Here is an 11462-nt window from a genome sequence, read left to right on the forward strand (position 1 = left end):
CCACCCACAGGATTAGCAAGGGTCCACCACCACCCACAGGATTAGCATGGGGTCCACCACCACCCACAGGATTAGCATGGGGTCCACCACCACCCACAGGATTAGCATGGGGTCCACCACCACCCACAGGATTAGCATGGGGTCCACCACCACCCACAGGATTAGCATGGGGTCCACCACCACCCACAGGATTAGCAAGGGTCCACCACCACCCACAGGATTATCAAGGGTCGACCTCCACCCACAGGATTAGCAAGGGTCCACCACCACCCACAGAATTAGCAAGGGTCCACCACCACCCACAGGATTAGCATGGGGTCCACCACCACCCACAGGATTAGCAAGGGTCCACCACCACCCACAGGATTAGCATGGGGTCCACACCACCCACAGGATTAGCATGGGGTCCACCACCACCCACAGGATTAGCAAGGGTCCACCACCACCCACAGGATTAGCATGGGGTCCACACCACCCACAGGATTAGCAAGGGTGCACCACCACCCACAGGATTAGCAAGGGTCCACCACCACCCACAGTATGAGCATGGGGTCCACCACCACCCACAGGATTAGCATGGGGTCCACACCACCCACATGATTAGCATGGGGTCCACCACCACCCACAGGATTAGCAAGGGTCCACCACCACCCACAGGATTAGCATGGGGTCCACCACCACCCACAGTATGGGCATGGGGGGTCCACCACCACCCACAATATGAGCATGGGGTCCACCACCACCCGCAGTATGAGCATGGGGTCCACCACCACCCGCAGTATGAGCATGGGGTCCACCACCGCCCACAGTATGAGCATGGGGTCCACCACCACCCACAGTATGAGCATGGGGTCCACCACCACCCACATTACGAGCATGGGGTCCTCCACCACCCACATTACGAGCATGGGGTCCTCCACCACCCACAATAAAAGCATGGGGTCCACCATCACCCACAGTATGAGCATGGGGTCCACCACCACCCACATGATTAGCAAGGGGTCCACCACCACCCACAGTATGAGCATGGGGTCCACCACCACCCACATGATTAGCAAGGGGTCCACCACCACCCACAGTATGGGCATGGGGGGTCCACCACCACCCACAATATGAGCATGGGGTCCACCACCACCCACAGTATGAGCATGGGGTCCACCACCACCCACATGATTAGCAAGGGGTCCACCACCACCCACAGTATGGGCATGTGGGGTCCACCACCACCCACAATATGAGCATGGGGTCCACCACCACCCACAGTTTGAGCATGGGGTACACCACCACCCACAGTATGAGCATGGGATATACCACCACCCACAGTATGAGCATGGGATCTACCACCACCCACAGTATGAGCATGAGATCCACCACCACCCACAGTTTGAGCATGGGGTCCACCACCACCCACAGTATGAGCATGGGATCTACCACCACCCACAGTATGAGCATGGGATCTACCACCACCCACAGTATGAGCATGGGATCCACCACCACCCACAGTTTGAGCATGGGATCTACCACCACCCACAGTATGAGCATGGGATCCACCACCACCCACAGTTTGAGCATGGGGTCCACCACCACCCACAGTATGAGCATGGGATCTACCACCACCCACAGTATGAGCATGGGATCCACCACCACCCACAGTTTGAGCATGGGGTCCACCACCACCCACAATATGAGCATGGGGTCCACCACCACCCACAGTTTGAGCATGGGGTACACCACCACCCACAGTATGAGCATGGGATCTACCACCACCCACAGTATGAGCATGGGATCCACCACCACCCACAGTATGAGCATGGGGTCCACCACCACCCACAGTTTGAGCATGGGGTACACCACCACCCACAGTATGAGCATGGGATCTACCACCACCCACAGTATGAGCATGGGATCCACCACCACCCACAGTTTGAGCATGGGGTACACCACCACCCACAGTATGAGCATGGGGTCCACCACCACCCACAGTATGAGCATGGGATCCACCACCACCCATAATATGAGCATGGGATCCACCACCACCCACAGTATGAACATGGGGTCCAGCATCACCCACAGTATGAGCATGGGATCCACCATCGCCCACAATATGAGCATGGGGTCCACCACCACCCACAATATGAACATGGGGTCCACCACCACCCACAATATGAGCATGGGGTCCACCACCACCCACAGTATGAACATGGGGTCCACCATCACCCACAATATGAGCATGGGGTCCACCACCACCCACAGTATGAGCATGGGGTCCACCACCACCCACAGTATGAGCATGCGGTCCACCATCGCCCACAATATGAACATGGGGTCCACCATCGCCCACAATATGAGCATGGGGTCCACCATCACCCACAATATGAGCATAGGGTCCACCACCACCCACAGTATGAGCATGGGGTCCACCATCACCCACAATATGAACATGGGGTCCACCATCGCCCACAATATGAGCATGGGGTCCACCACCACCCACAATATGAGCATGGGGTCCACCATCGCCCACAATATGAGCATGGGGTCCACCACCACCCACAATATGAGCATGGGGTCCACCACCACCCACAATATGAGCATGGGGTCCACCACCACCCACAATATGAGCATGGGGTCCACCATCGCCCACAATATGAGCATGGGGTCCACCACCACCCACAATATGAGCATGGGGTCCACCACCACCCACAATATGAGCATGGGGTCCACTACCACCCACAATATGAGCATGGGGTCCAGCATCACCCACAATATGAGCATGGGGTCCACCTCCACCCACAATATGAGCATGGGGTCCACCACCACCCACAATATGAGCATGGGGTCCACCACCACCCACAATATGAGCATGGGGTCCACCACCACCCACAGTATGAGCATGGGGTCCACCACCACCCACAATATGAGCATGGGGTCCACCACCACCCACAGTATGAGCATGGGGTCCACCATCGCCCACAGGATGAGCATGGGGTCCACCATCGCCCACAATATGAGCATGGGGTCCACCACCACCCACAATATGAGCATGGGGTCCACCACCACCCACAGTATGAGCATGGGGTCCACCATCGCCCACAGGATGAGCATGGGGTCCACCGTCGCCCACAGGATGAGCATGGGATCCACCATCGCCCACAGTATGAGCATGGGGTCCACCACCACCCACAGTATGAGCATGGGGTCCACCATCGCCCACAGTATGAGCATGGGGTCCACCATCGCCCACAATATGAGCATGGGGTCCACCACCACCCACAGTATGAGCATGGGGTCCACCACCACCCACAATATGAGCATGGGGTCCACCACCACCCACAGTATGAGCATGGGGTCCACCACCACCCACAGTATGAGCATGGGGTCCACCATCACCCACAGTATGAGCATGGGGTCCACCACCACCCACAGTATGAGCATGGGGTCCACCATCACCCACAGTATGAGCAAGGGGTCCACCATCGCCCACAGTATGAGCATGGGGTCCACCACCACCCACAGTATGAGCATGGGGTCCACCACCACCCACAGTATGAGCATGGGGTCCACCACCACCCACAGTATGAGCATGGGGTCCACCATCGCCCACAGTATGAGCATGGGGTCCACCACCACCCACAGTATGAGCATGGGGTCCACCACCACCCACAATATGAGCATGGGGTCCACCACCACCCACAGGATGAGCATGGGGTCCACCACCACCCACAGTATGAGCATGGGGTCCACCATCGCCCACAGTATGAGCATGGGGTCCACCACCACCCACAGTATGAGCATGGGGTCCACCATCGCCCACAGTATGAGCATGGGGTCCACCATCACCCACAGTATGACCATGGGGTCCACCACCACCCACAGTATGAGCATGGGGTCCACCACTCCACCACCACCCACAGTATGAGCATGGGATCCACCACTCCACCACCACCCACAATATGAGCATGGGGTCCACCACCGCCCACAATATGAGCATGGGGTCCACCACCACCCACAATATGAGCATGGGGTCCACCACCGCCCACAATATGAGCATGGGGTCCACCACCGCCCACAGGATGAGCATGGGGTCCACCACCACCCACAATATGAGCATGGGGTCCACCACCGCCCACAGGATGAGCATGGGGTCCACCACCGCCCACAATATGAGCATGGGGTCCACCACCGCCCACAGGATGAGCATGGGGTCCACCACCACCCACAATATGAGCATGGGGTCCACCACCGCCCACAATATGAGCATGGGGTCCACCATCGCCCACAGGATGAGCATGGGGTCCACCATCGCCCACAATATGAGCATGGGGTCCACCACCACCCACAATATGAGCATGGGGTCCACCACCACCCACAATATGAGCATGGGGTCCACCATCGCCCACAATATGAGCATGGGGTCCACCACCACCCACAATATGAGCATGGGGTCCACCACCGCCCACAATATGAGCATGGGGTCCACCATCGCCCACAGGATGAGCATGGGGTCCACCATCGCCCACAATATGAGCATGGGGTCCACCACCACCCACAATATGAGCATGGGGTCCACCACCACCCACAATATGAGCATGGGGTCCACCACCACCCACAATATGAGCATGGGGTCCACCATCGCCCACAATATGAGCATGGGGTCCACCATCGCCCACAATATGAGCATGGGGTCCACCATCGCCCACAGGATGAGCATGGGGTCCACCATCGCCCACAGTATGAGCATGGGGTCCACCACCACCCACAGTATGAGCATGGGGTCCACCATCGCCCACAATATGAGCATGGGGTCCACCACCACCCACAGTATGAGCATGGGGTCCACCATCGCCCACAGGATGAGCATGGGGTCCACCATCGCCCACAATATGAGCATGGGGTCCACCACCACCCACAATATGAGCATGGGGTCCACCATCGCCCACAGTATGAGCATGGGGTCCACCACCACCCACAGTATGAGCATGGGGTCCACCATCGCCCACAGTATGAGCATGGGGTCCACCACCACCCACAGTATGAGCATGGGGTCCACCATCGCCCACAATATGAGCATGGGGTCCACCACCACCCACAGTATGAGCATGGGGTCCACCACCACCCACAGTATGAGCATGGGGTCCACCACCACCCACAATATGAGCATGGGGTCCACCATCGCCCACAATATGAGCATGGGGTCCACCATCGCCCACAATATGAGCATGGGGTCCACCATCGCCCACAATATGAGCATGGGGTCCACCACCACCCACAATATGAGCATGGGGTCCACCATCGCCCACAATATGAGCATGGGGTCCACCATCGCCCACAATATGAGCATGGGGTCCACCATCGCCCACAATATGAGCATGGGGTCCACCACCACCCACAATATGAGCATGGGGTCCACCATCGCCCACAATATGAGCATGGGGTCCACCATCGCCCACAATATGAGCATGGGGTCCACCATCGCCCACAGGATGAGCATGGGGTCCACCATCGCCCACAGTATGAGCATGGGGTCCACCACCACCCACAGTATGAGCATGGGGTCCACCATCGCCCACAATATGAGCATGGGGTCCACCACCACCCACAGTATGAGCATGGGGTCCACCATCGCCCACAGGATGAGCATGGGGTCCACCATCGCCCACAATATGAGCATGGGGTCCACCACCACCCACAATATGAGCATGGGGTCCACCATCGCCCACAGTATGAGCATGGGGTCCACCACCACCCACAGTATGAGCATGGGGTCCACCATCGCCCACAGTATGAGCATGGGGTCCACCACCACCCACAGTATGAGCATGGGGTCCACCATCGCCCACAATATGAGCATGGGGTCCACCACCACCCACAGTATGAGCATGGGGTCCACCACCACCCACAGTATGAGCATGGGGTCCACCACCACCACAATATGAGCATGGGGTCCACCATCGCCCACAATATGAGCATGGGGTCCACCATCGCCCACAATATGAGCATGGGGTCCACCATCGCCCACAATATGAGCATGGGGTCCACCACCACCCACAATATGAGCATGGGGTCCACCATCGCCCACAATATGAGCATGGGGTCCACCATCGCCCACAATATGAGCATGGGGTCCACCATCGCCCACAATATGAGCATGGGGTCCACCACCACCCACAATATGAGAATGGGGTCCACCATCGCCCACAATATGAGCATGGGGTCCACCATCGCCCACAATATGAGCATGGGGTCCACCACCACCCACAATATGAGCATGGGGTCCACCATCGCCCACAATATGAGCATGGGGTCCACCATCGCCCACAATATGAGCATGGGGTCCACCATCGCCCACAATATGAGCATGGGGTCCACCATCGCCCACAATATGAGCATGGGGTCCACCACCACCCACAATATGAGCATGGGGTCCACCATCGCCCACAATATGAGCATGGGGTCCACCATCGCCCACAATATGAGCATGGGGTCCACCATCGCCCACAATATGAGCATGGGGTCCACCATCGCCCACAATATGAGCATGGGGTCCACCACCACCCACAATATGAGCATGGGGTCCACCATCGCCCACAATATGAGCATGGGGTCAACCGTCGCCCACAATATGAGCATGGGGTCCACCACCACCCACAATATGAGCATGGGGTCCACCATCGCCCACAATATGAGCATGGGGTCCACCATCGCCCACAATATGAGCATGGGGTCCACCACCACCCACAATATGAGCATGGGGTCCACCATCGCCCACAATATGAGCATGGCGTCCACCATCGCCCACAATATGAGCATGGGGTCCACCACCACCCACAATATGAGCATGGGGTCCACCATCGCCCACAATATGAGCATGGGGTCCACCATCGCCCACAATATGAGCATGGGGTCCACCACCACCCACAATATGAGCATGGGGTCCACCATCGCCCACAATATGAGCATGGGGTCCACCATCGCCCACAATATGAGCATGGGGTCCACCAGCACCCACAATATGAGCATGGGGTCCACCACCACCCACAATATGAGCATGGGGTCCACCACCACCCACAGTATGAGCATGGGGTCCACCACCACCCACAGTATGAGCATGGGGTCCACCATCGCCCACAGTATGAGCATGGGGTCCACCATCGCCCACAATATGAGCATGGGGTCCACCATCGCCCACAATATGAGCATGGGGTCCACCACCACCCACAGTATGAGCATGGGGTCCACCACCACCCACAGTATGAGCATGGGGTCCACCACCACCCACAATATGAGCATGGGGTCCACCATCGCCCACAATATGAGCATGGGGTCCACCGTCGCCCACAATATGAGCATGGGGTCCACCACCACCCACAATATGAGCATGGGGTCCACCATCGCCCACAATATGAGCATGGGGTCCACCATCGCCCACAATATGAGCATGGGGTCCACCACCACCCACAATATGAGCATGGGGTCCACCATCGCCCACAATATGAGCATGGCGTCCACCATCGCCCACAATATGAGCATGGGGTCCACCACCACCCACAATATGAGCATGGGGTCCACCATCGCCCACAATATGAGCATGGGGTCCACCATCGCCCACAATATGAGCATGGGGTCCACCACCACCCACAATATGAGCATGGGGTCCACCATCGCCCACAATATGAGCATGGGGTCCACCATCGCCCACAATATGAGCATGGGGTCCACCACCACCCACAATATGAGCATGGGGTCCACCACCACCCACAATATGAGCATGGGGTCCACCACCACCCACAGTATGAGCATGGGGTCCACCACCACCCACAATATGAGCATGGGGTCCACCATCGCCCACAATATGAGCATGGGGTCCACCACCACCCACAATATGAGCATGGGGTCCACCATCGCCCACAATATGAGCATGGGGTCCACCGTCGCCCACAATATGAGCATGGGGTCCACCACCACCCACAATATGAGCATGGGGTCCACCATCGCCCACAATATGAGCATGGGGTCCACCATCGCCCACAATATGAGCATGGGGTCCACCACCACCCACAATATGAGCATGGGGTCCACCATCGCCCACAATATGAGCATGGCGTCCACCATCGCCCACAATATGAGCATGGGGTCCACCACCACCCACAATATGAGCATGGGGTCCACCATCGCCCACAATATGAGCATGGGGTCCACCATCGCCCACAATATGAGCATGGGGTCCACCACCACCCACAATATGAGCATGGGGTCCACCATCGCCCACAATATGAGCATGGGGTCCACCATCGCCCACAATATGAGCATGGGGTCCACCACCACCCACAATATGAGCATGGGGTCCACCACCACCCACAATATGAGCATGGGGTCCACCACCACCCACAGTATGAGCATGGGGTCCACCACCACCCACAGTATGAGCATGGGGTCCACCATCGCCCACAGTATGAGCATGGGGTCCACCATCGCCCACAATATGAGCATGGGGTCCACCATCGCCCACAATATGAGCATGGGGTCCACCACCACCCACAGTATGAGCATGGGGTCCACCACCACCCACAGTATGAGCATGGGGTCCACCACCACCCACAATATGAGCATGGGGTCCACCACCACCCACAGGATGAGCATGGGGTCCACCACCACCCACAGGATGAGCATGGGGTCCACCACCACCCACAGTATGAGCATGGGGTCCACCACCACCCACAGTATGAGCATGGGGTCCACCGCCACCCACAGTATGAGCATGGGGTCCACCATCGCCCACAATATGAGCATGGGGTCCACCATCGCCCACAATATGAGCATGGGGTCCACCACCACCCACAGTATGAGCATGGGGTCCACCACCACCCACAGTATGAGCATGGGGTCCACCACCACCCACAATATGAGCATGGGGTCCACCACCACCCACAGGATGAGCATGGGGTCCACCACCACCCACAGGATGAGCATGGGGTCCACCACCACCCACAGGATGAGCATGGGGTCCACCACCACCCACAGGATGAGCATGGGGTCCACCACCACCCACAGGATGAGCATGGGGTCCACCACCACCCACAGGATGAGCATGGGGTCCACCACCACCCACAGGATGAGCATGGGGTCCACCACCACCCACAGTATGAGCATGGGGTCCACCATCGCCCACAGTATGAGCATGGGGTCCACCACCACCCACAGTATGAGCATGGGGTCCAGCATCGCCCACAGTATGAGCATGGGGTCCACCATCACCCACAGTATGAGCATGGGGTCCACCACCACCCACAGTATGAGCATGGGGTCCACCATCGCCCACAGTATGAGCATGGGGTCCACCATCACCCACAGTATGAGCATGGGGTCCACCACCACCCACAGTATGAGCATGGGGTCCACCACCACCCACAGTATGAGCATGGGGTCCACCATCGCCCACAGTATGAGCATGGGGTCCACCACCACCCACAGTATGAGCATGGGGTCCACCACCACCCACAGTATGAGCATGGGGTCCACCTCCACCCACAGTATGAGCATGGGGTCCACCACCACCCACAGTATGAGCATGGGGTCCACCTCCACCCACAGTATGAGCATGGGGTCCACCACCACCCACAGTATGAGCATGGGGTCCACCACCACCCACAGTATGAGCATGGGGTCCACCACCACCCACAGTATGAGCATGGGGTCCACCACCACCCACAGTATGAGCATGGGGTCCACCACCACCCACAGTATGAGCATGGGGTCCACCTCCACCCACAGTATGAGCATGGGGTCCACCACCACCCACAGTATGAGCATGGGGTCCACTTCCACCCACAGTATGAGCATGGGGTCCACCACCACCCACAGTATGAGCATGGGGTCCACCACCACCCACAGTATGAGGTATAAGGGCGTTAATGATCCATATTTACTAAGAACAGAAATCGTCCCCCGACTCCTGATAAGAGTTCGGGACCTTGGCATCTCTGGCATCATGATAACAGCTATCAACAGAACCAGCTATCATAGTGAAGGTTGTGTCCACTGTTGTCTGCTCCGTGTGGGGGATCTTGGTTGCTGGGAGTGCACTCCTGCTGTTTGTGGGTGAGTTGGTTCACTAGTTTGTCAAACTAATAATTCATTACGTTACTAGAATAATTTTATATGGCCGGTGTGTTGATTTACTTCGTTGCGGGCTAAAAGCCTACCAACCTCTGGAGGGATATTAAGGCCTATCAACGTCTGGAGGGTTATTAAGGCCTATTAACCTCTGTAGGGTTATTAAGGCCTATCAACCTCTGGAGGGTTATTAAGGCCTATCAACCTCTGGAGGATTATTAAGGCCTATCAACGTCTGGAGGGTTATTAAGGCCTATTAACCTCTGTAGGGTTATTAAGGCCTATTAACCTCTGGAGGGTTATTAAGGCCTATCAACCTCTGGAGGATTATTAAGGCCTATCAACCTCTGGAGGGTTATTAAGGCCTATCAACCTCTGGAGGGTTATTAAGGCCTATCAACCTCTGGAGGATTATTAAGGCCTATCAACCTCTGGAGGGTTATTAAGGCCTATCAACCTCTGGAGGGTTATTTAGGCCTATCAACCTCTGGAGGGTTATTAAGGCCTATCAACCTCTGGAGGGTTATTAAGGCCTATCAACCTCTGAAGGATTATTAAGGCCTATCAACCTCTGGAGGGTTATTAAGGCCTATCAACCTCTGGAGGGTTATTTAGGCCTATCAACCTCTGGAGGGTTATTAAGGCCTATCAACCTCTGGAGGGTTATTAAGGTCTATCAACCTCTGGAGGGTTATTAAAACCTATTTTAACCTCTGGAGGGTTATTATGGCCTATATTATCCTCTCGAGGGTTATTAAGGCCTATCAACCTCTCGGAGATATTATAGACCCATAATATAACCAAATGAACCAAATTAGGAAATTTAATATCATTTAAAGCGATTTGAAAACCTAAAACTGAATAATTTTTGAAAACGTTGGAGCATTTACCATGTAGATTAAGCAGAATTTTTTTTTAAAAGAGTTTGAGCAGGTTTAAAGGCGCCGTTTCCCCCTAGAAGCGAGGGAATATATATATATATATATATATATATATATATATATATATATATATATATATATATATATATATATATATATATATATATATATGCAAACAAGCCTGAATGGTCCCCAGGACTATATACAACTCAGTTGTATATAGTCCTGGAGACCATTCAGGCTTGTTTGCATTTGTGTTCCTCACGTGTGCCCCAAAGAATGAGGTGATTTGATAAAATGCTATGCCCAAGATTACCATCCGAGTGTCGGCGGGGAAGTGGTTCAAATAGCTTCGGCTATCACTTCCTTATGTCCGGTCGTGATGGTCAAGCGGATTAAGGCGTCCCTGTACATACCAGTTGCGTTGCTCCTGGCAGCATGGGTTCGAGTCACTTCTGGGGTGAGTTTTCA

At 55.9% G+C, this 11462-nt stretch overlaps 1 protein-coding gene across 1 annotated transcript in view; it reads left to right on the forward strand.

Moving 5' to 3' along the window:
* The first annotated feature begins 9999 nt into the window (after positions 1-9999).
* LOC123752072 (uncharacterized) overlaps positions 10000-11462 on the forward strand; it is a 106222-nt gene continuing 104759 nt past the window's right edge. Inside the window, exon 1 of the mRNA XM_069302307.1 lies at positions 10000-10095. The gene's annotated coding sequence lies outside the window, so the exon portion shown is untranslated. The remainder of the gene's footprint in view (positions 10096-11462) is intronic.

The sequence above is a fragment of the Procambarus clarkii genome, chromosome 5 (genome assembly GCF_040958095.1).
Source record: "Procambarus clarkii isolate CNS0578487 chromosome 5, FALCON_Pclarkii_2.0, whole genome shotgun sequence".
NCBI lineage: Eukaryota > Metazoa > Arthropoda > Malacostraca > Decapoda > Cambaridae > Procambarus > Procambarus clarkii.